General features: G+C 28.4%; 1 protein-coding gene across 4 annotated transcripts in view; it reads right to left on the bottom strand.

The window, feature by feature from the left end:
• LOC122854542 (probable serine/threonine-protein kinase DDB_G0276181) overlaps positions 1 to 27,505 on the bottom strand; it is a 108,871-nt gene that overhangs the window by 49,335 nt on the left and 32,031 nt on the right. For all 4 annotated transcript variants that reach the window (XM_044155307.1, XM_044155304.1, XM_044155305.1 and 1 more), the window contains one exon: positions 19,017 to 19,074. The gene's annotated coding sequence lies outside the window, so the exon portion shown is untranslated. The remainder of the gene's footprint in view (positions 1 to 19,016; positions 19,075 to 27,505) is intronic.

The following is a 27,505-nucleotide window of genomic DNA, read 5'->3' as shown; positions in this document are numbered from 1 at the left end:
TTTGCCTTCCATTTTGTTGACAAAGTTGCGATATATGACGTCTTGTGGTTTAAATGATAACCCTGTGATCGAGAAAAGACGAAGATATGGAAGTTACAAACATCTTCAGTAGAAATAATAATTAAATTTTTGATATTGCTGAAGAGTTTTATATTTTTTTTTTAATTAAAATTAAATTATTTTATATAAAAAATTTAATTGATGTTTATCAGAAGACTTTATGTATTATATTCGATGGATCAACAATGTTCATGAGTTTGAATAATGAAAGAGTGCTTCTATTTTAAAAATGATTTTTTAATAAATTACTCAGTTTGAAGAGTAAAAATAAAAAAATTCAAGCTAAAACTTTGTTTCGAATTTAATTAATATTGGCATGTTGGCTTGATATCAAGTGAAAATATATAACTAATGAATTAAAATTATTCTTTTCTTAATAAAAAAAAAAAAACAAATTGACGATATTAAGCGATTGGAATCAACGTTGCTTCTAAGCTTGTATATATATTCATCGACCTAACCCACTTTGTTCACGCGCCACCCAAACTATATACAACGTCGACGTCGACAACGATAGCGGCGCCGGCGCTCCCACATTCAACCGTCAACGACGTCGCCAGTATTAGTTCTTTCTAGATTCACATATTCCATTTCCCATAACACTAAAGACAGAAAATAAGAATAAAATGAAATTAGATGAAATAAAAATGACAAAAAAAAATCAAATAAATAAATCCAAATGCCTATCTGTATTTTCTTTTTTCTGAGCACGCAGGGTTAATATAAATTGAAAAAAAAATTGAAAAAACTATTAGTTAACATTTAAAAAAAATACCAAAGAAAAATAATTGATGATAAAAATTGTAATATTAATATTATGCAATGTTTTTTTAATTTTTAGTATTAACTGATCACATTTTTTTTTGTATTCAAATGAATAATATAAAAAAAAATAACAATATCAATTCAATTAAAAATTAAAATAAATTAATGATTGTTAAAAGTTCAAAGCCCATAGTTTATAATAATCTCACTTTGTCTGTAATACAAGTAAAGCACAAATTCAATTATTTTATTTACACAATGGTACTCATTTTTGACTCCCTATTATTTTTTATCTCTATACACATACGTAATATAATGATGATCATTATAAATGAAAATTAATCAAGTACTGTTTGAAAAATCTTGATGATGTGATTGAAAATGAAAATTTTCAATTCAATATGTATTTGTGTTTTTGACAATCATTAAATGATGAAAAAATAAAAAAATATTTAATTTAAAAATATGATATGAGTGTATTTGCCATGTTTAATTTATTCATAATCAAATATTGAAAATAATTATAAATTTTATCAATAGATTAATTTTTTGTGTCATTCAATTGTTAGCTTAAAAAATAATATCATTTAATTATAATTAAATAATTTGATAGTTTGTTTTTTCTTCTACATATTAATTTATAAAAAATATTCCATTTAAAAAGTTATCTACGATTATCAACGATAAGAAATTTGATATTGGTATGAAAATAATCTCAAGAATGATACAACGATAAATAAGAATGAAAAAATAAAAAAATTAATATCTATTATAATTAAAAATAAACAAATAAATAATAAGTGTTTATATATATTGTTGATTATCATGCAAAGTATGAAAGATATATGAAAACGTTGGTGAACAACAAAGAACAACAAGAAGCACATAAATAAAAGGAAGAAAAAATAAAATATATAAAAAAGTAATGATGAAAAAGAAGGAGAAGAATAAACGATAGATAGAAAGAGTACATCCTCTGGAACCGGTCCTCTCGTATTATTTTTTTAAAACTTCAGCACAACTATACAGGCAGAACAGCAGCATCATCAGCAGCGTACTTCAAGAAATCAGAGATGAAATTTTGCCTTGCCTCTCGACGCCAATGTGAATTTTTCAAAGTTGAGGTCAGCTATTCTCTCAGATGATAATAATAAACAAGCTCAACAATATCAAAAAAATTTAAAAACAAATCAATTAAAGGAAAAACCTCGGGAAAAACTATAAACTAACCCCAAGAACAATCTTTTAAAACTCATATGTAAAAAAATTTAAGAGGTGAAAATAAGGTTTACTCTTGTCTGTTCACATGGGTAAGTGGTGAAAGTGCGTCGTGCAATTTTTTTTAATGCACCTCTTGCTTTCATAACACCAGTCTATAACGAAGCACAAAAATCTACAATATTTCTTTCGCATAAAAATATCCAAGCTTATGTTTTTTTTTTTTTAAATCACAATTTATGTCTTTAAATTTGTATGAGTATTTTTTTTTTTTTGCTCGCCTAATTTAATAATGCAAAAAGAAAAAAAAAATTAATTCTTTCAGCATCATTAGTGGTTTATTAGACCTAGAAATAGTATTAAAAAAATAAACATGTAAAATTATAGTGTCGCTTTTTGCGATATATCTCAAATGCCATTTATAAATATATGTAAAACAAAAAAAAAAACTAAAAAAAACAGAGAAGAGGACATACTCATTTCAACGGTGCAAAACGACGACGACGTGTCTTCTGTCTGCTTGGAGCACTTATATGGCTGTTTTTTTTTTTTTTTTTACTCCCTTGTCTTTGTCATGCAAAGGTTGCACTAAAAGAGTGTCTGAACTGAGAGCCAGCAGCAAGTTTAAGCAAAAATACCATTCAGCAAATATATATATATTCTTATTTCATCTTTTATTTCAATTCCTTTCTCACCGGTTCTATCACCCTCTCGCCTACTCTGGCACATTTAATGATACACTATATAAACCCACACTTGTACACATAAACACACACACAACTGGACACTTAATACTGACAGTTGGTTTTTCTTGTGCATGTATCTCGAATGTCCAGAAAAATTCTTCATTTCTCCCTGCCTTTATCTTTCTTATTTTATTTTATAAAAAATCATGACCTTGTCTCATTATAATCACTATTTTTCATGTGCTTTAAAAATAATACAAAAATTTAAAAGAAAGCTTTTTACGATATGTGAATATACACTGTGTATTTCTAATATAAACAGAGTAAGGGAAATGTGTTTTTCTTTTTTATTAATTTTCTTTTTTTTATTCACATTGTTCTTCCGTGATTGCCTGCCCCTCTTCAGTTTTTTTTTTTTTTTTTTAATGTGCCTTATTCCTGCTTTTTTATCCTACTCGATACATTCAGGCTTTTTTAAGTGCCTAACTGTAAAGTGTCTTGAATATCTTCACTCTCTGGTTTCAATTCAAGAATATTTATGTTTATATATCCATGTGAACTTGATGTTTTAATTCTTTTGTTATATTTTTTTATATAGGTATATTATTATTATTTCAAGTACAGGATTTTTTTCAATGACGTAAAAAAATAAATTTGGTCGAAGTAAGAATTTTTTTGTACCATAAGGATAAAAAATATTAATCAAAATTAATTTATTATACGAATGAATTTGTATTTTTTCGAACTTAACGCAAAACGATTCAATCTAAAAAAAACTACTTGTATAAATGTAGAATTATCAATTTGTAATTTTTTCTTTTTGCTATCAAGATTATAGTTTTTAAAATATTATTTATATTTCGTTAAGCTTATAGTGAAATATTTACGTATAGTCGTCCTTTAAAAAATAACAAAATAAAAAAAAAAAAAAAGATAAATAATTTACTCTTTCGTTGTAAGTTTCCCGCGGTCTTGGTCGCGTGGCAGCAACAGTGTATATCTCTGTTGGTCGGCTTATATAAAATAAATTGTGTACATATAAACACTCGGTGCACCAATGAGTTTGTCCTTCGTTTGCAGTTTTGCAGCTCTTCTAACACAAGCACACAAGTTTCCTCCCATTATCTCCATACTCTGCTCGTTATTTTCTTTTCCTTTAAATTCTTTTTTTTTTTTTTTTTCAACTCGCGTCTGCAATATTGCATTGCAAACAATTATATGTTACTTATTACTTGTTCAACTATATACACACCTACACAATTCAACTATTTATATTCTGGATCTTTATCCTGATATTTTTATTTCATCAATAATACAAAAATATATTGACTTATTTTACAATCGTATAATCTTGACTATGCGATGAAAAAAAATAATTAATTAAACTGGAAATATATATAAGATTTATTGTATCGTAGTAACCTTGAGTACTGTATAGTTATTTATTTTGTCTTTAAATATTTTTATTAATGATTAATGATCATGATATATACACGAAATCGAATAGGTCAATTTTGCTGTCAAAATGCTGATCACATGACATGTAATCAGATTGGCAATGTGAACAATTTAAAATCACAAGGCCAAGTGTCCCCGGACTTTAACTAGAGAATTACACTCTATACATGTATATCTATATGTACATATACAACCTGTATAACTACAACACGCATATCTTGATACTCATGAGTTGACGAGAAAATCAACCAAGCCAACAATCAAACTGAGATAGCTTACAACAATACAAACAATACACGTGTATAGCCATTTCGTTGACCAAAGCAATTCAATGAGTAAAACAGACTAGTTACTCTAAAATACCCAATCAACTTGATACTTCATCTGTGTTCGTTCACAAATGTCTAGATCACATTGTGTTTCAATTATGTTAACAATCAATTAATCATTTTATCGTGTAATAAAAAATAATATAATGCAAAATGATAAAAACAAAAACAATTGATTTGATATCTTTTATGCGACTACTGTTGTCAATAGAATAAAAAAAAAAATTTCATAAAAAAACGCGTTATAGTAGAAATTTTTTAAATTTGTCCAGCAAGTAGAGACAGGCTCAGACTATTCTTAAAAAAATTCTCGATGTGGGCCAAGTATTATTTTTTGTTAAATAATATATAAACAATATTTTCGAAATTTTAACTTATACGCATTCTTTCATAGTGTTTATCCTATTATAAAAACAACAATCGCTATCGGTCTTGTATTTATAAAAAATATAAAAACGTGCGTTCATTAATCATTATAAATACTTTTTTATCAATTTTTTTTTTTATTCTGACGGTCAAGTAAAACCGTGACCAGGGGCAAGGTTAGCCAGCTGTCTTATTTAATGTTACTTCGTGTGTATTAATGTATTGTGGGCTTATCGTTGGCAAGTTAGACTTAGTTTCGGATCGTCGACCGATAAAACTTTACACCAAGGCAGTCTAGGCAATTTGCCTTCTTATATGTATGCCGTAATCACAAATTATTTATTTTATTTTAGTTTACTTTAGTTTTTAGATTTTTTTTTTTTTTATAAATCATTTTTTCTTATTTAATTTTTGGGGACTTTAAAGGACTGACTCTACTCTAAATTTTTTTTTTTTTTCATAAATATAACGTATTATTTCTATACCATGAAGTAAATTTAATTTATTGAGTTTTGTAGATCTTAAATTAAAATAAAATGAATCAATTATGACAATAGACAATATTTTTTTGAGAATATCAAAAAGAAATGAATATATAATTTTACATCAATACTGTGTGATTTTAAAATTATATGTATACAAATTTATAAATATAACGTTCTAATCTAAAATTATTTTTTGTTTTAAGAGTTTTCATATCTTTTGTTGTGTATATAACTGTTAGATGTATATATAATATGAGATTCCCCTTTATCGGTGACTTGTTGGATTCTACCTCGTGTATACTTGGCAAGGCCGAGTAGATTATCCGCAAGTCAACCAACGAACCAAGACATAACAACGCCCCTTTTCATCTCAATATATATGTATATAGATTTTAAGGTATATTTATCTTTAAAAAAAAAAAACACATTGAATATCTGGTAAATGTATTGTACGTAATACTGAACGTCCTTAGATGTACCAAGGCATCGGTCAATGAACGTGTTATTCATGCAGAAAAATACACATAACTTGTACTTATACATATATGAGCATAATGAATGAATGAATCTACAATTTTTGTACAACATTCACGTTTTACTTATTGACTACTTTTTATTTATGTATGTTTACAAATAAACGTATTAAAAGTATATACTTGTGAAAAAATATAATATACATTTAGAGATTACGTTATGTTTATTTGTAAATGTGATTAACAAATATTGGCATATCGAACGACCTCTATTTTATCGGGCTTCAAAAATCTAAATGCAATACACGACACAGCCAGAATGTTACTGTTTGTTTTTTTTTTTTTTTCTATTATTGACTTCTTTTCTATTTCCAGTTATTCATTTTTTTATTTTTGAATTAATTCAATAAACGACAATTACAACAATCTGTTTTATTTGATGTTAACTTGTCTTTTCTTTATATAAATATACCTATATTTTTTGTGTTAAAAATAATGTTATGTCAAGCCTTAACAAATGAAATTACACTTTATATCAAGAAAATGTCTCAATTCATGAATCAAGACGATGTTTTATATCAAGATTTAATTTCTTTACTTTTTTTTTATCGTGCACGTATAAACATTGTTTTTTGTTGTTTTTATTTTTTGTTTGTTATGTTGAGTTATTATGATGAGTTTTTGTGTTGAGTAAACATGGTGACCATATATACTGAACTTGCATTCCCAAATTGGAAGCCCTCGGGAATTTTAGGGAGTACAACTATTAACTTTTCTTGCATTTCACGTTCTTAGCACGCGCGCTTTTTTTTTCGCTTGTTTTTTCTTTCGTTGGAAACATACTTGCTCATCAGTATTACAAAATCGTGTCATTTACCAATAAAAAAGAGAAAAAGTATATATGAATATAGTGGAAAAAGACATGAGTTTTTATATTCAACTCTTTTCTTTGACAGTGCGTATTTTAATCTGCAGGTTAAATGTATATCTACTATCTCGTCACCTGTTTTCGCTTTTATTTAATTCATTCACTTTCTTATCTTTTATTTTCTTTGACAAAAAAATTTTTTTACCCTTGATTTGTTTATTTAATCTCGATGGGTACAACTACTGTTAAAGATTACAACAAAATGTTTACAACCTGTACTTGAGATTATTTTAAAATTACGTATTTTATTGTAGATAAAATAAAAACAAGAAATTAAACAAATTAAAAAGAGATCTATGGATTTTTTTTTTATCAATAACCAAATATAGATATATTTCTGTTTATATAACAGCACGTGTGTATAAACACATAATCAATTTAAATATAAGTTAATCAAAGCATGAATCGAAAAAATAAAAAAAAAATAAAAGCTGAATGAATAAAATTCAATTGTAAATAATAACAAATATGTTTTAATGTTATAAATACAAATCAGACCTCGACCTTGCGGCTATTATATTTATTCCGGGGTCATTAGACCCATTAATTCTCGGTCAAACAGGTGTACATAAATTACATAACAACTCAAAACAGTTCAGACTGAGTGTACATGTGCTAAAAGTTGTAAATAAAAATACCAGAAAAAAAAGTTGTTTTTTTTTTTTTAAATTAAAGAATGAACTTTTAAAATAAAATTAAAAAAGAATAAAAAACCAAAATGAATAAAAGCCAAGAGTGGTAGAAAAAAAAAAAAACAAAAAGAGTAAATATGTATATAATGGTAGAAAAATAGGTATTTGTTAAACTTTTGTAAGACATATTGTGAATGTCTGAAGAGATGCAGAGAAAACCAAAACAGTTTACACGTTTGATGAGGGTTAAAAAAATACAAGAATACTAGACGTCTACAACGGAAGAAGAAAGTTTAGAGAATTTACAATTTCGAAATGATAAAACGGAGTTTAGTGGATACATAAATGTGTCATGAATATATATGTATAAAATTTAATATATATACAAAAGGGGTAGTTTTGGTAAAAGGGTACATGTACATAGATATATAAAATGATAGAGAGCAATAGTATATATATAAGCAATATTTGTACATAAATTTATCCATATAGATATAGTGTGTACAAAATGTTATGTATGCATGCATGGCAGAAGTACGAGTAGAAAATTGGTGGGGTTAACCGTTATCATAAGTATTTCGAACTTGACCCACTCACCGAGTATGAGAAGCATATTTATATACATACTAAATTCTCGTGTATATGTGTAACTAAAAGTAATGACATCAAGTTACGAACTGCTCGTGCGAATCGTAACGTGATAACAGCTGCGTTGATACATATCTACACTTCTCTTTCAACAACTCTTCTCTATTCTAATTCTGGCTATTTTAATCCCCAATCTCATTTATCTATCTATCGACTATCTCGTTGTTTTTTTTTTTTCAACAGGCACCAAAAGTTTTAACACCCACTTTTTTTTTTTATTTGATCATCTCTCTCTCTCTTACTCTCTAATTGATCTTTTTTCACTCTGTGGCATTCACATCTCTCCATCCATTTATCTATACTCATTCATTCACGCAATTTATAATCACTTTCGATTCATGATAATCAGAATATATATTTATTTTTTTAAAGTGTTAGAGTATATTAAAAAAAAATTTATTTGATATTTTATACATTCAATGTTTTTATATAATTCTTTACTTTATCTATTTTTTATTTTTCCTTGACATTTAAACTTGACCTTTGTATATTGAAAAAAAAAAAATGAATAATGGTTAAAAAAAAAAAAACTGATAACATAAAAATCTGATCTTGAAATAACAATGGCACTGTGCAGTGTTGCATTATATGAGAATCCAGAATTGAATTTAATTGAAACTTAAAAGTGAACATTGTGATCGCGTGAATGATCAGTAACAACGATAAGAAACTTGTGGCGTACAGAAGAGTAATTGTTGGTAGATTTCTTGGACACGATTCTCCACGTGCTAAGAATCACTTGTGTAATCCAACGATTAGCAATCAATAAAAAACGGTATCTAGAGTATGTACAACTTAAATGATCATTCAGGATTTTATTTTTTTTTATTCTTTGTTTTTTTACCCCCCAAATTTTTTTTTACCCATTGTTTTATTTATTCCATTTTTAAAATTAATTATTATTTATTGTTTTAAAATAATCAAAACTTTTATTTATAAAATTTTAAAGAAAAAATTGTTTAAAAAAAATACTCAATGTTTGATAAAAAGAAAAAAAATTTACCTTGGATTAAAATAAAAAATAATCAATGAATATCATCAGATAAAAAATATAGTAAGAAAAAAAAAAATTACTATCAGTATCCAATTTGACTCATGTGGAAATAACTTTTTTTTTTTGTTTAATCTTATCAGTGGCACGTGGTTGAGTTTACGAGGTTTCGAACGACGTGATTTTCGAGTAAATGAGACAAGAACAAAAAAAAAGACAGCGAAGGTGGAAATGTACAACGTAAACGTTTATAAAGTTTGAAATGAATGTCTCTACCTACCGGTTATCTCGATGGTTAATCGATTGGCGGTTAGTAATGGAAGAACGACTGTATACTCGTTCATCGTATATACATATATATATAACTTTTCTCCCTTATTGGCCCCAGTTATTTATCTATCAATGATGTTTATATATATATATTCCCTCATTCTGTTCGATGCCTCAATAATGTTACGGCACGTACCCTCAATCTGCCTAGCAATTTCACTTTGTGATGCCAATTCACCCTGTCCTCTTTCATTTCACATTGCCCACACTCTTTTCCCCTCTTTTCCCCATCATCCAACAACTCTTCATTCTGCCTTTCCACAATCTCTTGTCGATTGAACTTGACCTACTGCACTCGAGAAACTAGCTAAAATCATTGGATTCTTGTTAAAGTACTCTCACTCTCATTGGTCATTGACCCACAACATTAAATTTAATTATCACGTGTTTATTTATATTTATTCTTGTTTTTTTTATTTTTCAAATCACCCATGATAATAAAATTTACATAAAATATTTTCATTTATAAATATTATTACATAAACTTGAAAATAATATATAAATAATTTATTTACATATTTAAAGTGTTTTTTTTTTTTTTTTAAATAAATATTCAATTCATACATAACTAGTGATGAATGAAAATTAAATATGACATTTAATTATTCTCAAGTTTGTCTAACATCCGCATATAATTAAATAAAACAACATTATCAAAATAATTATAGTTGTAATGAAAAAAAAAGAATATACAATTAAAAAAAAATTAAGTAATGTAATAAATTATAAGTATACTGAAATAAATTTGTAATACTTGATGTGTATTAGAGTAAATATTAATTATTTAACTATAATAAATTTTATTTGTTAACAAAGTTTATAAGCAAAGATTGTAACGAAAGGTCTCTACTAAATGAGCTGACATACCATAGCTATTTAGTTTGGTGAGAAGTAAATTGAGGGGAATTACCAGTGAGTGTAGGACGTAAATCGAATCAACGTAAACCACTGGATGTGGTTGTGTTTGAACTTGACCTAGTGTTGAAACGGGGTTAGCTGCCTTAACGAAGCGACGGTAATATAATAGGACCATCAGGGTGTGAGAGAAAGAGATAGGGGGTTAATAATAGCAAAAGAGAAACCAGCAAAAAAAGAGGGTATTATAAAATGCAAGAAAAGAGTGAGATGAAAATAATAATAAGAAAAAAACGTATAATCGTTGTTTACGAGTAAAATGATGATATACATATATATAGACAACTGATGTAATAATGTCAAAGAAGGGTGTGGGGGTTGAGTTCACGTCAATGGACGAAAAGTGCTGGTTTTACTTGATAATATATATATACATATAAACATATGTGTGTATGTGTGAATGAAAAATATATATCACCACACTGTAATGTACCTTACAAGTTGTGGAATTTAAGGGGATAAAGAGACAGCACTATAGTAAGAAGGGATGAGAGGGTGATGTGTATAGTTATGTATATACTTAGGTAGGTTGTTGGATAAGTTAGACGAGTATGTATATGCAATGTTGTGAAGAGTGTGCGGTGGGTTATGTGCTTGAGAATGCCAGTAGCAGACGTTGAGGAATGCGGAACAGAGGGATGAATGGCCTTTGGCTTCTATATAGTATGAGTGCATCTTAGACACCAGTCAGCTGATGTTAAACCAACTCTAAAGTGAGAAAGATAGATTTAAAGAAAGTTAAGGAATAAAACAAAAAAAAAATTTAAAAAAAAAAAAAATAACTGGAAAGAGATGCAAACTCTTTGAATTTCAAATTAGATAAAAAAATAAAAAAGGCAAACTTATACTTGGGTATTTTGCTTGTTGTATACATATATATATAATTCTCCCTCGTGCGTTTTTTAAATTCATCAGAGAATTCTCAGGCACCATTTTAAATGAAAACAAATAGATTTTTTTTTCTTTCTTTTTTCTCGGGTATATAATTTAAATTTTCTTACAACTTCTGAATAAAGTTAAATGTTCTGGTTTAAAAAAGAAAAAAGGACAAATAAATTTTTTTTTTTTACTTTAAAAGCGCAAGTTGTAACCTTGAATGGTGATTGTGAATATAAACTAAAAAAGTTGAGTATTTTTTTTTTGATGTTTTATTTTTTAAACTGGGTATTTCATTCATTGTATTTTTTTTTTTTCACCTGCACTGTGAATGACTTTAGTGAACTTGTCCCTGTATATTGTATTTTTCTGTTTATAAGTTAATTAACACGGTAGTTATTACAGCTGTTTTGTTTGATGCAATGTTTCACTTGATGTAAAAAAATTATTATTCTCACCAATGTCAATGTTATTTAAAGAGACCATTAATTTATATTACTGTTTACTTTCGTTTAAATATCTTATCACTTTTATTTCATCTTGTTTTACCGTATGATACTTAATTTTTATATTTATGTATATAACAACATTTTACACGATAAATGATAGTAAGAGTTACAACTATAATTATTAAATAATTCTACCCACAATGTGGTATTTATTTTTATATGGACAGGTGGGCACGTGTCATAATAGTTTCTCTTGTTTTTACTGGGTATACATATATACATCAGGTGCTGAGTATGCCACACAGTGAGTTATTGAAAAAGGTAATACAAGTATACGCATGAGAGCAAACAACTGCATGAACGTGTTTTCAATTTTTTTTATTTTCCCTTTTCTTCAAGTATATAACATTGTCCCACTGCCTTATATATTTTTCATACGCCTCCATCTTCCTTAAACCTTATCCATAAAGAAATGACCCTTTTCTTGAACTCCGCATTGAATATTAGTCTACAAGTATAAATCTTTGTCGCACAAAAGCTACCACAAAGTGTAAAAAAAAATAAATAAATAAATAAATAAAAAGGAATAAGACACACATCGATGTTAGCCCAGAAGATGAATAAAAAAAAAAAAACTTCTACCTTTTAAGATTTGTCTCGGTATATAGTATATCGATAGTAGTATCTTGAAGATTGAAAGATAAAATTTGCAGCAATATATCTATACACATACGAATATATATGTACTCTTGTAAATACACAAATGTATATTGAGAGGAATATATAGACCCATATGTTGTATCTCTTGTGACATATATACTTTTTTTTTCTCTATTTATTTTTATTCATTTATGTTTTTTTTACACCTTTTCTTTTTCATTCACAGAAGCAAGACACACATGATCATTCGATTTAAACAACAAAGACATAAACTTGAAGATTTTGCATGTTTTTTTTTTTTATTGTACAAATACAATGTATTTTATTTTTTAAAATTTTAGTAGTATCTGACATACGTATTGAAGAGTAGTAAATTTGACATATATATTTTTATATATACATGAGGAAATAAGATATGTCTGCACTTGAAAATTTCATTGAAAAAGAAATAAATAAAATAAGCCGAATGAAGGTGAGTTGAGACGCATGGAACACCTGTCACAATTGAATACATTCAAGTGTTTGCCTTACAAACACAAATACGTTTATTTATTTTTGATACGTACAATTGAAAATATTGAATGAAAAAAAAATAATTCACCCCTGGATTTATTAAATATTCTTTTCTTATTATGGAAAATTAATAAACAAAAGTTTTGATTGTGTGTAATATGAATGGAATACTTGAAATGTCATTTGAATATTTACAAAATTATGAATGAGTTATATATACAGGGAAATATAAAAGAAGGACAAAGAAAGGAATTAGATGGGAAAGTTTTACACTTTGTCGGGGTAGTATTTAGCCCATTAGCCAATGGTTCCCCAGTTAATACACTCGACTATTTTCATTCTACCACACTGCTTGTGTATGTGTCGAAAGTCCTATATACGTAATACATAAACACATTTAAAATGCCCATGTATTTAGCCCCCAGGAGGTTTACGAAGGATCGGGATGAATGGCACATATAATAGATGAGAATCACGCCTAATGTTCTACTCTCCTTTTTCTCCTTTATTATCAAGTCAATTCTGGGTTACTGTGTCACGCAATTTCAGGGAACATCTATATTAAATTCTGTTTTTTTTTCAACTCAAATTTCTACACTTGCTCTTTTTTAATTATTTTTTTTATCAATTATAAATTTAGCTGTACAAAAAAATAGAATAAATAAAAAAAATATTATATAATTAAATAAAAAAGGCGGATTTTATGTGTTAAATGTTAATAGCTTATTGAAGAAGAGTTGACTTAACAGCTCCCATGTGTAAATTTGCAGTTTCAACATACTGACATATATATACGCAATTATATTTAACAATAAAAATAAACATTATAAACCAGGATGATGCCTTATACGTGACAGAAAAGATTAAGTATAAAAGTATATATATACTGCAATGAGTAAAAATAAAATAATAATCTTTTAACTGGTATAAAAATGTTAATGTGACATATGTTGGTAGAGTTTTGCAAAAAAAAAATGACAAATGAGAAAAGACAGATATAGTTACTGGCGCTTGGTGGTCGTGGTGATGTTTGTAGTGGGTAGAGGACAGGTTATTAGTCTACTACTGTAGGTCTGGTACAGGGAAGTGAGAATAATAGACTATAGGTGTGACATTGTCCCAGAGAGTCGGTGAAGGCTCGTGCCAGACTTAAGTACACAGAGTTAAAATTTATTTCAACACATACAACAAAACTAACATTCACAAGCTTACAATACCTGAACATGTGCAACTTGATACTTTTGTTGTTATGTGAATCAAACACTTGGTATTATTTTTATATTATACAACAACCACTGATTTACTTGTTAAAAAAAAAAAAATGAACCGCAGTTTATGGTTAAATCACGGTAAATTTGTGTTGCATTCATATGGAGTAAATTTATTTTTTTTACCACAAGAAAATCCCGACACGACTTAGTTTGTATACCAACTCAGTTGTATCGGGATTTGGCAAGAAAAATAAAGAAGCCAGAAAACCACTGACATTGAAAAATCATTGACCCTGTTTTTCTTTTCATTGAGGTAGGGAATAAAAATCCAAAAGAAAGGACAAAGCTATTTACTTCACAATTATAATATCAACACCGACACAAATTTAAGGGGGAATGAGGCATTGTCATTGCGAAAATGAGAGTAAAAGTAAAAGAAAAAGTAGAATGAGGCATAAATGTTGAACATTAAACACACATTGAATGGTTGTTTTCGTTCATAAACACTCAGAAGTTTTAGGGTGACAATTTTCTATATGTTAAGGAGTATAAATACATTGAAAATTTGTTGGAGATGTGTTGATATGGCTATGTGAAAACTTGGCTTGCAGGCCCTTTTGAAATTTATGCATGTATTTGTGTATGAATTTTGAGTGTATGTGTGTAGTCTTGATCTTGCAGAAATTGAGAGAATATATACAAAGAGGAAAGATTGAATGGCTTGATGAATAAAAGCAGAAGAATGTTTGTAAGACAGAAGCTATACACGAAAAGATAATATGTATATGTATAAGGAAAAGTTAGAAAGACAAGTTAAAATGTTGTAAAACGATAAGCTATATGTATCCATGAATGAACGTGTGGCACGTGTTTTGAACTGATCATTGATCAGCAATCATCGGTTAACAAGAATATATATATATAACTTATAGTCACTGTTATATGGTGAACGAGAGGGAAATCCCTACTTGGCATGTTTTACGTCATCATTTGAGGATGCGAATAGGAAAGTTGTCTGTGTATTTATGTATTTAAGGGGAATTGTCTGCACGTGACTTTGTGGAATTCCTTCTCTCACTTTGATACATAAAGATCGAAAAAAAAAAAATGCGGTCAAGTTTATTGGAACAAACGATTAACTTTTTTTTATTTTCTTTTTTATTCTCACTAAAGTCCCAATGAATATTTCATGAGTATTTGGATATAATACATAATGTTATACGAGCACATATATGTATATACCTGTATGTGTATTGATGCGCCCTCGGTAGATATTTAAGTCCCGTCGTTTGATCGATACGATGAAGACGCATTATTTTTTTTATTTTTATTTTTTTCTGAGAATGGGAAATTACAAGATTCCTCGCGATATTATTCATGATTCATGGTACATGATTGAGGCAGGTTATGGTCGAATCAAAAAATATAAGTTCATTGACTTTTTTTTTATATTTATATTTATTTCTTTTTTTTATTTATTTATTTTTCATTAGCAGAGAGGGTAAAGTGAAAAAATTGGTGCGGAAAATATAGCCAAAAGCGTTATCAAAAAATAAAAAAAAGTTATATCCTATTTATTTTGTTTCAACTCATTGAACTGTTTCTAAAACATCTCAAAATCCATGCTGTGCATCAGGCATCGATGATCGACACAATCATAAACTCAAACTTGTTAAACATTGCACTTGACCTGCAGTATATGAATTGCAATAAAATCTACCACCACAAATAAATAAATAAATGAAAAAAAAAAAAAACAGTTTGTCCTAGTTTTATCGTCTGTCAAGCATTCACGTCATTCATTCATCCCGATAAAAGCGCGTTGCCTCTCTGGGTTTATATATATAGATAAAAATAAAAAAATATATATATAAAAAAAACGTGATGTTATCAACATTTTACGCGAATCATTTTCAATATTTATTTTACAGTAAACTTGATATGGCCCTCGTGCTTGTGTCACATACATATGTATATTTATGTATGTTCTGTAGTTGAATATTGTCACGATAACTGAATGAAGTTTATCGTCTAGACAAATCGATCGAGATTCCAATGGCATCAGACAGGAGAAATTCTTGTCTCTTTTCTATCTCTTCCTTCCTTCCTATACCTCTCTTGCATTATATATACACAAACCAACAAATACATATATCAACAACATTACATATTATGTATTATCTAGGTATACATATATGTATGTTGCACTTGTCACGGGCTACGTGTTTCCGACCACTTCAAATCGTAAACCATGTCACAATATATACATACATAGACAACTGTGATGACGTGCAAACCAAAAAATAAACATTGTAAAAAGTAGAAGTGAATAAATACATGTGTTAAAATATACATATGCATATTGAAGAATTGTTAGAAAAGTAGTTTATAAAAGTGTATACGAATAAGGTCGGTTAAAGAGAAAAAAAGGGCGCAATAAAGGAGGGTAAATATATAAAAAAAAAAAAAAAATGGTATAATATAAAATAAAATAGAGAAAATAAAAGAAAAATACATTATTGTATGTGGTTTGTGTGTGAGTGTGTGTATATATAAATTGTACATATATAACGGGGATGAAACGAGCATACCTTTTTCCACAAAGGACAAGGTCAAGTTTATCACATCGTGCAATGCCCGGCCTTTTCAAGAGATTTATAGTTTAACCATGTGGTCGTGTTGTCTGCCACACATTGACCCACTTTAACGAATTTTCTTTTCATCATTTGTCTCGGTTTGTCAAGTTATAAATAAATCATAAAATATTTCGGAAATAATATGGAAGTTATAAAATTTTACACAGTGTAGTTGTCAGCATTTATTAGACATTATTTTTTTTTTTTATTTTTTAATTGATTGATAAAGAAAGTCAATTGTGTAAATGTCCAACCGGAAATTATACTTAATGTCAATAAATTAGTGATACCTGTTGCACAATAATAAAGTCAGTTTTGCAATTTGATTTCAAGTGTAGTAGGGAAAAGTAGGGTGAATTATAAAGAGGAATTAAAATAAAAAAAAATTGTACATTTGTATTGTTAATGTGGATATTGATGTACAGTGGTAAGAAAAGAGAGAATAAATTATTGCTCACAGGGGTATGTCGATCAGTAGGGTATATATTGTGCCAAGTTTTTATTGAAACCGAACAAGTCTACTTTGTGGCACGTTTTATCCTTCGTTCTATATAATTCATGTGTATTTTTCAATGATATATGTATGTAAAAGCATATATTCCCTCAGAGTTTTCGTTTTAACCATACCATATTTAAATATTACATAAGCCAAGAAGAGAAAGAATGCGGAAGGGTAAATAAAAAAATAAAAGATGAAACGAATAAGATTGAAGGGAATTTAAGTCAAGATCGACAAACCACCATGTGTGAAGATTGAAAGATATAAATCAATGCTGGGGACAAAACGATTATAGCACACCGACAAGTGGCTTTTATGTTTTTAAACATGCTTCAAATATCAACACGTGCTTATCGACTTATGTATTGCATACACGAACAAGTTCACAGCTCATCATCTCTACAGGAAAAAAAAAAGCACCTATCCAAACATATGTATTCGCAGTATTTTTTTTTAAAGCTTATTTTTTGCTACAAATGTGAATGAACGATAAAAAAAAAAAAAACAAGTGAAATAAAAAAAAAAATACTAACCCAGAATTACAAGGTCAATAGAAAAAAAAAAAGGTTTGATTGACTGCCGAAGAGAAAAACAGACCTCAGTATAGCGTGACAAAAATGGAAATTGCAATGTTACATAGTGGATTTGACTCTGGATTTGTATCACAACGTATACACAACACGCGAATTTATTTTTATCTTTTATATATGTTTATCCTTTGCTTTTTTTTTTTTATTTATTCCCACCGAATATATTTTCAATGTTGAATATAGGTATATGTATATGAATTGATAAAATGTGGGTGATTGAAAATTGATGTGCATGTTGAGGTACGATACATTCAAGAACCACGTCACGAGGGATATAGTTATATGTAAATGTTTACATGGAAATTCAATATACATATATATAGGGGATGAAGGTATGGAGTCGAGGTGATAGTTCGAGTTCTTCGTGGCCCTCTCACTTCTAGTTTCCCTTTCGTTTGGCACGTCTTGTTCGCGTGGCACATATTTCATCTCTTTTCTTATTTACTTTGCGAACACCCCTTGTATTGCTTTGAACAAGTATGCAATGAATTTACATATACATACACATCTTGAAACTATCTCGCCAGATTATATATATAACCGATAACAAACGTATGTTCGAATATGGATCTTCAAGACTCTGACAAGTATGATCATACACTGCAGATGATGATGGAAATATTTTAACAATAAATTTTTTGACGAGTATTTCAGAAATCAATAATTGAATGAGTCAACAAACTCTCATATTTATAATAAATTTATAAATGACACTTGGCACGGTTTCCATCTATAAAACCACGAGCTATAATGACTGTTTAATCGGTTCAGCGACACAATCTGCATGTGTGCAGTACAATATAAAAAAATCCCGATAACCATTTTGAGTGAATGTAATTGGTAATGGCAAATTGAAATATATAAACCTTCGATTACTTTTTGGCAAAAAAAAAAGAGGGCGATTGGGACTATTTATAAACTTTGCAAAGATTTACAAGATTATCTGTATATGTTTACCAGTTTACAATGCTTTTCTACAATGGGATATTGAATAAATCCCAACTCGATATACCCAAAGCCACAGCTTTGGATGCAAAGGTATCATAAAAATATATCGTTGAAGCGTGTCATTCGAGTATTAGGATACCTGTTGCTTTTATGTCTATTTTCTCACTCCTGTTAAATTTGTTTTCCCCTTATTGTCTTTGTCTCTTTCGACCCCTGTAGCTATTTTGCAGGTTGCACAACAACCTCATGTATAATATGCATGCCCGTTTATCTCTCAACGTAAATACAAGTACATACATATATATATTATGTATGCATGCGTAATACATATCAAAAAATAAAAAACTTACCCTCAACTTCATCCCAGCTTGTTGTCTTTTTCAGTTGTCCTTGCGAAGAAGAGAGATCCTGTAACATAAATTAAAATGTGTGTTGGTAAAATCATTTATCACATCCTAAAGTTTATGTTCTTATTTTTTTTTTTATCTTGTCAACTTTATTAACATTGAGTCAGCTGATGTGGCGCCACTTGTCAGCTGAATCTCAGTCTTTCTATTGTCACACTCACATATATTAACAACCCTCTTATGAATGAGTTACTATTTTTTTTATTTTTCTCATTGTATATACACTTTCTTTTTTTTAGCTTTATTTGCCAAGTTTAAAACTGTCTCAAAAGACAATTACAAACTTTTTCAAGTGTAAGTATAAAATGAAAAAATTAAAAAAGAAACAATGATAAAACAATTATTAAAATGATGCATTAAACTAAGTACAGGGTCATTGATATTTATTAATAAAAGTTTTATAAAATAAAATCTTGTATAAATTTGTAAACTGAAAAATAAAAAAGTTGAGTCAAATAAAAACAGCAAAAATATTGATATTTAAATTAAAAAAAATATATACGGAAATAAAACCAAACCCAAATGAAAAAGAAGAAATAAAATATAAAAGTCAATGACCCAAGGATTATAATAAAGATGTCTTTTTTTTATTTTCATTTTTTTTTTTCATTCTTTGAAGGGTGATGTATAACGGTTTTGACCGTGGCCTTGAGCCCATTCTTAAAAGTACCTGTACCATGTTCTGAATTTTGAGGTCGACGTTGTTGTAACCTACATATACCAGAAGCCATGCTATGTCCTTATGCAGCCACAACCCCCAAAGAGTCGAGAGACTAAACGTAGCTAAGGGAAACAAATGAGAGAAGAAGAAGAAGAGAAGTTGTTAAGCAATAGGGGCAAAAGAGGAAATGGAAAATACTGTGGTTGTTAAAATTGTGCAAAGGAAAAGGGAAAGGTTAAGTCAAGGAATATGAGACGATGTTGAAAAGAGAAGGTTACAAAGTTTATGAATGGCAAAACTTCTGGCAAATATGTATGAACGTAAACGAGGCATTAGTGTTCACGAACACGACCACAATATTATTATGTGTAGATGAATAAGGGCCACAAGATAACGACTAAGAAAACAGAAAATTATTCCATCTGACACTTCTCTTTCGAACTCAAGATGTAACCCGAGGGAATATCGAATTTATCAATAATTATTTGAATAAATTCAACATCCAAAATGGTCTCGTTATGAGACATGTCTATTCTTTTATATATAAAAAAGATTTTTTAAATATCTGGAATACATCTTCTTTAATTGAAAATTTCTTGTCTCTTTTCGCCAGAGAAAATTTCACTTAAAAATACTATTTATATATATATTGCAATACTATTTTAACTAATGCAATACTAAAAAAATAAAAAAATGTATTTACGGTTAGTCAAGTTGATGATGTGTATTATTGTAGAGAGAGTATTGTTATTTGTAGAGAAATATAATACATGTATAGTATGATTGAAGATACATGAAGATTTGGTTAATGCTGTTGGTACTGTTATGTCTTGGCATGCGTGACGCAACGGGAAAATGCAATGTGGTTGAACTTCACAGTGTTTATATAAATTTGCAGATATTTATATACGATACATAAATTTTATAAAACTCACTTAATTTTTTCCAAGTATATATATGACTTTTTTTTTTGCGAAATTAAATGATTTATTTAATTTTCATTTCGATTTCTAGATCATTAATGAAAAATAATAATATTTTATATATTTACTTTGACAAGTTTTTATAAAAAAACTTGTATCATATGATAGTTATGAAGCTAGCTCGTGATTACTTTAAAACGAACATCTTGGCAGGCATATATAGAAACGTGACGTAATCACTATAAACACGTAACTACTTTTTGCAACGAGAGATTGGTTGACTTGCTGAAGAAGTCTTAGATATATAATATTCACATAACGGAGCAAAATGTAAAACACACTATAATAATTTATGTAAATTATTAATAATTTTTTTCCGTATGTAAATATACAGATAAATAAAAAAATTAAATAATAATATCAATTTAGTTTATATTAATAAGTAAAATAATAATTATATGTCTTCATATATATAAAAATATAATATTGAACAAAAATAAAAAATAGTTACAAACAATTGTTCCTATGTGCATCAAACATCTGCGAGAAACAGCCGGCAGAACAGACAGTGGCGTTCTGCACAGTAAAGAAATTCATAAGCTCGATGCATCATGACTCAAAAAAATAAATCGAGAAAACACTAGACATAGCCAGTGGTGGGCCCCTCAAATATCACTCAATATTCACATGTGTTTCTGCTTTGGACAGCTGTTCCCCCTGCACGAATAATGCGTTTACCAAGGGATACATACACAAGCATCGGACATCCGGCCGATCCTGATGGCTACTGGCATATATATCTATCTATTCTTGGATATTAGAGCTCGAAACAATAACGAAATTTCATCTTATAATACTAATAATTATAAGAGAAATCACTGAAAGAATTTAAGGAATGTTTTGTGGTGCACAAAGCTATGGGATTTGTGTCAACAATGATATCTTTTTGCAAAATGAGCTCTATTCCTTTGGATTTTAAAATTGCAGCCAATAATATCTGTATTTTTTTTTTTTGCGAATGAACATTTATAAACACAAGCGCGGGAATTATTTACCGTTGTATTATTGAATTTTGTATAGCTATAGGAATGATTGGAAAGCTTGGCATAAATTTTGTTGATGCATCGCCGATATTGCAGCTACCTTTTATTTTTAAAACTTTTGTATAATGTATTGTTGTAGATTTTTTATTGTTTGTATTGAAAATACAAAAGACATTTTTGAAAATACATATGAATTGGAATTTTGTCATGAAACAGTTTTATAATAGGAAGAATAATTTGTTACTTGGCAAAAAAAATGATAGAAAATTTTGCATGATAGTTTTTTATATGTTAAATTTTCGAAAGAAACTACCATCATATAAATTAACTCTGTCGAACAAAAATAGAATGTTTCAGTGACATATACCGGAAGTTAAAGGTTTTAATTATAATTTTTAGTAAATTAAACTTTTAAATGAAGAAAAAAAGTAACGTTTCAATAAATATTACAAACGAAATGTGATTTGTTGTTTTGCAGTTAATCATGGTGATTTTTAACTTTGTTTTTCGGGTAATTTTTTTTTTGTGAGCCATACATGAGTTACCCAACAGTGAGAGTCAAAATATTTCGAAGAAGAAACGCTCGAAGAGTTACAAAACATCGGCCTTCGACGTTCCCACTTTTAGCTATGTATCCGGCGTGTGTTTCTCTGCGCGTCAAGAAATTTCGTCATTGTACAAAGAGTACATACGAAACATTCAGTGTCTACACCAACGCATTTGTGCACAACATAAAATTACAAGAGAGAAATCACTCTCCCACGATGTGAGGGACGTTCTGTATTATCGGCTGCCAATAACGAGCATTTTACATATTTTTTTTTTTAATACACTCAATAAGAACAAAAAAAACTTCGTTCAAACCATATATGCCAAATGAATTTGTCGTGGCGTATGAATTTTGCAATTGACACCTTAAAGACTACAAAAGTCCTAACTGAAACTGTCCATTCTTTTTCCATAGAATACTTTTGTCAATAATTTTATAAAAAACAATACTGAAATCAACTTACAACTTAGTTATAAAACACTACATCAATATTCATATATTTTTAATGATTTATTATCTCATAAAAAAAACTAGCCTTGATACTTTTTCAAGTAAATATCTTGTCGAGTTTATTGTAACTCGTATTCTGCATGCTTTGTGATAAATCATTTTCTATTAAATCTACAATTTTTTTTCTTTTCTCGTATACTCGTTAGTTTTTTGTATTTAGAATTATTGGCAATATAAATAAAAAAATAATAATTGTTATTTCTACTCGATCGGCAAGTGGCATCGATATCCCGCATCGCTGCATAACCAACTATGCTACTAGGCCGTACATACACAATCGTATTACAAAATCAAAAATAGTTGCAAAAGACCAGATCTTAGAGTCATTTCATATATAGCATCAGGCACATTGCTCACTCGACAGAGTGCTGAGTCACGGCTAGGTTGTCAGCTCATACACCAAGCCTACAATGCTACCAACAAATTTGTAAATGCAACGTTGCCAGATTTTCCTTGTGCTGGGTTATATTCGAGGCTTTTGCTTGTGTGCTCGTTTTCCTCGATTATATGTACTATCTCGTTCTCTCAGTCATTTATTTTATATATCTATCTCACTCAACCAACCTCGCCCGTCAACTCTCCAACCCTCCCATCTATAAACTCAGTATCCCCCTTGACTCCACCGACCGCTATCCATATACTCGTAATGCTTTCGCATTGCCAGCCCGGATGAAAAAAGACAGAAAAACTCGGATCATTCTTGTTTGCTGCATTGCAAAAGAGTGAATACGATATATACATTGAGGGCGCTAGCGCTAGTGCATGCCATGTTTAAATTTTATTGCATCAAAGCTTTCACGAATTTTATTTTCTATATAATATATTGGCGTTTAGTATGTACGACAACGACAATACTTGGAATTTACTGAAATTGTCGGTAATAGAGTTTTATGAGATAAATGGAGAGACTAAATAATACATACATATAGTATATACCTGTTATATATATTTATATAAATATGTATTAAACATACAATCAACAATATGTATAGTATGAACTTCACGTGGATTCACATGAGGTTTTTACCGACTGGGTGTAAATATTATATATTTATTTTGTTTGATAATCAATCAAATTTCAGTTGGTTATAATGAAACCCAGCTCGGCTTTCATAAAAATCTTTATATTCTATTTGAACGATAACTAAAGAGGGTGGTTTAATTGAGTAAATTTGGAAAAAAAAAACTTTTAGCCTATCGATATATTTTTAATTTTTAATATGGATGCAAAAGTTCTTAACAAAACTAAAAATCAGGGTTGTTTTTTTATTGAAATTTGAATTATGGTTGAATTAAAAAAATCCAGTTTGTTTTATGTTTGTAAGTTGGTGGATAAAAAAAGTATATAAAAAAGCTTTTCACTTTTTTTTTTTATGTTTTCGATTATTCCAATAGAGTAGACTTACATTTGATTTGTGTAATATTTTTTTGGTTAATATTTTTTTCAAAGGATCCATACAGGTATGGAGTTTTGAGAGTTAAATTGTTTTTTCCTGAACTGTTGAAAAAATCTATGAGTGTATTCAGAAAAATAATGTCGAAAACTATGATAAAAGTTTTGAATTTAAAACGGGTAATCCTAGAGATCACGTGGTTTTTCATTGAAAGAGAAATCTACCCTCAAAGCATGTCCATACATATAGTGCTGTATCTACTATGTACGTACACGTTGAGTCGAAAAAAAAAAAAAAAAAGAGAATGAAAGAAAAAAAAAAAAAAAAAGAGGAAGTGGTAAACGTGAAAAATGCAACTGACCTGATAAAATTGCATTGGGTCATAGAAAGGGAAAACTTGCAATCTATATAGCTAAAAATGTTTCAAACCAAAATATGATTTTTATCGAATCCGTAGAGATCAACTTCAACAAAAAAAATGAATGAAATGATAAAAAAAAAAAAAAAGTATTCACTCTCGGCATGCTGGCGTGGGTTGTACAAATAGCTTATCGTATATATTTTTTCGTCGTAAAAACGTACACCATCACCCCTGGGGGTGTCTCTTGATATTCTTTCCCGCAATTCATACCACCAAGCTTGGCGTACATAAACCAGAATTGTTTTTATTTTTTTTCATTTTTCATTCACTTTCACTCGATATAAGCACATACATATATATTGTATTATAACATGAATTGATACTGGTGAAACAACTTTTTATTTTTCACCTTCAAAAAATCATCACTTTCTATTTAGCATAAAATGCATTAATGTATAAAAATAAATTTTTTTATCTATTTGTGTTGCACTGAACAACTATTTATATAGTAAATAAAAAAAAAAACAATTTAATGAATTTTAAATTAAGTAAATAGAAAAAAATAAAAAAAAAAGTCATTAAAATTTATTGTTTGAAAAAAGTAATGTATAAATTTTCATTTAACAATGTCCAAAGTATTTTTATATAATTTTTTATATGCAACAATTCACGTTTGGGAGAATAATAATTAATAAATCTGGATAATGTTGAAAAAAAAAAAAATTGACACATACTTTAAGGTCAAGATATATAGATAAAGTGATTAAGAGGAATGACCAACTAGGCTGTGTGTTAGGATGAGAAAAGAGATTACCCTAAAAACCAGCTGGTTCAGTTTAAAGTTATGAGGGTGTAATTGTCTTCTCTTCCTGCTTCTCTCTCTCTCACACACTCTTAATTCCTTGAACCTCTAACATCAACATTACTTTACCCTTGCATTGTCCTCGATCAACAATGTTAATTCAACATATTTAAAAAACGATTGGGTATTTAAAATGTTTCCGGGAGTCAAATCTTTTGTACATTATCATTATTATAGAACTTATGTTTACATAAAATAATATTTAATTGAGTTATGGACGATTGCAATTGTAAGATCAATCGTTTTTAAGTTCATAAAATTGAAAATATTTTTTACATTTACGATAAAGCCATGTTACCACAAAAAGAATAAAAAAAAATTAAGCTAAGATCAAAAAAAATAGAACAATAAAGAAAAGGAGAGATGAATCTTGATGTTTTATTGTTTTTTGTTATACTCCTGAATATACAACTCGTCTTACATAGAAGTTTATCTTTATATATCATAAACACAATTCTTGGTTCAAGAGGGACAGCTGAGGAGTTATCCCAAAGTTTCAATCCAAAGTTTTAGCAAAGTTTACTAATCGTAGGCTACGATAGGGGAGCTAGTTACTTTGCATATAACCTATTCTTCTTCATACTCTGCTTTACTTCATCACTTCCATTTGGGTAAAATGTTTCAAGGCAAAACTACTGTCCGAAGTGAGATATTTGACACGAAATTCTGTATAATCCCTCGAGAATATAATACATATTCAAAAGATATAATTTTTATTATTTTAATAATTTATTATCTATCGAATATCGATATATAATTTTTTCGTTAATGAATTATTCTGGTAATGTATAAATAATAAAAAAATAAATAAATATATAAATTGAAAAATAAATTAATTGATAAATAAGTATAGTATACATTCAAGTTTAATTATTTAAAAAAAGATTTCATATTTATTTTTGTTAAATTAAATTTTTTTCAAATCCGAACGACCTTTTTGCTGATGTTGTAGTCTTGTTTTCATTATGGTGATGAATATATATAGGTATATATTTAAAAAGAAGAGGATAAAACTATTAGTGACAGAGAGTTGAGAGAGGGAGAGTCGTTTTTGCATGCTATATCTCTAGTTCAACCCCTTTTATTTATTTTTTTTATGTTTGTCAGTGTTCTTTCATCCCCTTCGTCGAGAAAAAAATCACGAGCTTCACTATGGTTTTACAAACTTCGTCAAACGATTGGAGATGTTTGTAAAAAAGTTATATATGTATATATACTTTTCCGTTTTTCATTACACGTTTTTACTTTTATTTTAAATTTATTTTATAATTTTGAAATATAATTTTAACTTATATATTTTTTGTTAATAAGTTTCAGAGTTGTTAGTTATTACATGTCCCTTCATCAGGGTCAAATAACTTTCATATATATATGAACAGCCCTTTTTTTTCTAGCTACCTTTAGATGCTCTTTCAAATACTTTTTTGTAAATTACTTTTATGATCATACGTGACTTTATATATAGTTTACTCTAGCCAACTTTTATCAACTTAATATTTTTTTTCTAATTCACCTTGCCCTGTAAACGTGACGTTTATAATAAATTGATTATTTAGATATCGATATTTAACCTGACCGTCAGCATAACTATTATCTAAACTTTATATACCCTTAATTTTGAATTTTAGCTTTTTATTTGTTTTACTTCTCTTATTGCATCCTAAATTTGTTGAAATTGTGTGGGCTGCACAATTTGATATATATTACAAGTTAGCTATTACACCTTTTGGCTAGTGGTTACAGCCCATCTCACTCAGACATCACTAATAATCCAACTCACCCTTTGCTTCATCAATTCTATACCCCCTAGCTAATCCATCATTTACTTTCAACCAGTATATATACTCTCCTACATTCTCTCAAATCCAAAATTATAATTAACACAATTTATAAAGTAAAAAAAAGTATTAATAACTTAACAATATATTTCAATTCAAAATAATAGTAAAAATATATTTGTAGATGTAGATATATATTAAAGGCCTATTTTTAAAAATTAAAATTTTGCAAATCATAGTATAATGATAAAAAATATATTTAGTTTTTTGAATATTTTTGATGATCTATAAATACTCAAGATATTTTTTGACCCTCACAAAAAGAAAAAAATAAATTTCCAACTTTTTTT

This window comes from Aphidius gifuensis, linkage group LG4, assembly GCF_014905175.1.
Source record: "Aphidius gifuensis isolate YNYX2018 linkage group LG4, ASM1490517v1, whole genome shotgun sequence".
NCBI lineage: Eukaryota > Metazoa > Arthropoda > Insecta > Hymenoptera > Braconidae > Aphidius > Aphidius gifuensis.
Note: the sequence above shows the minus strand (reverse complement) of the source record. Positions and strands in the feature narration are given on the sequence as shown.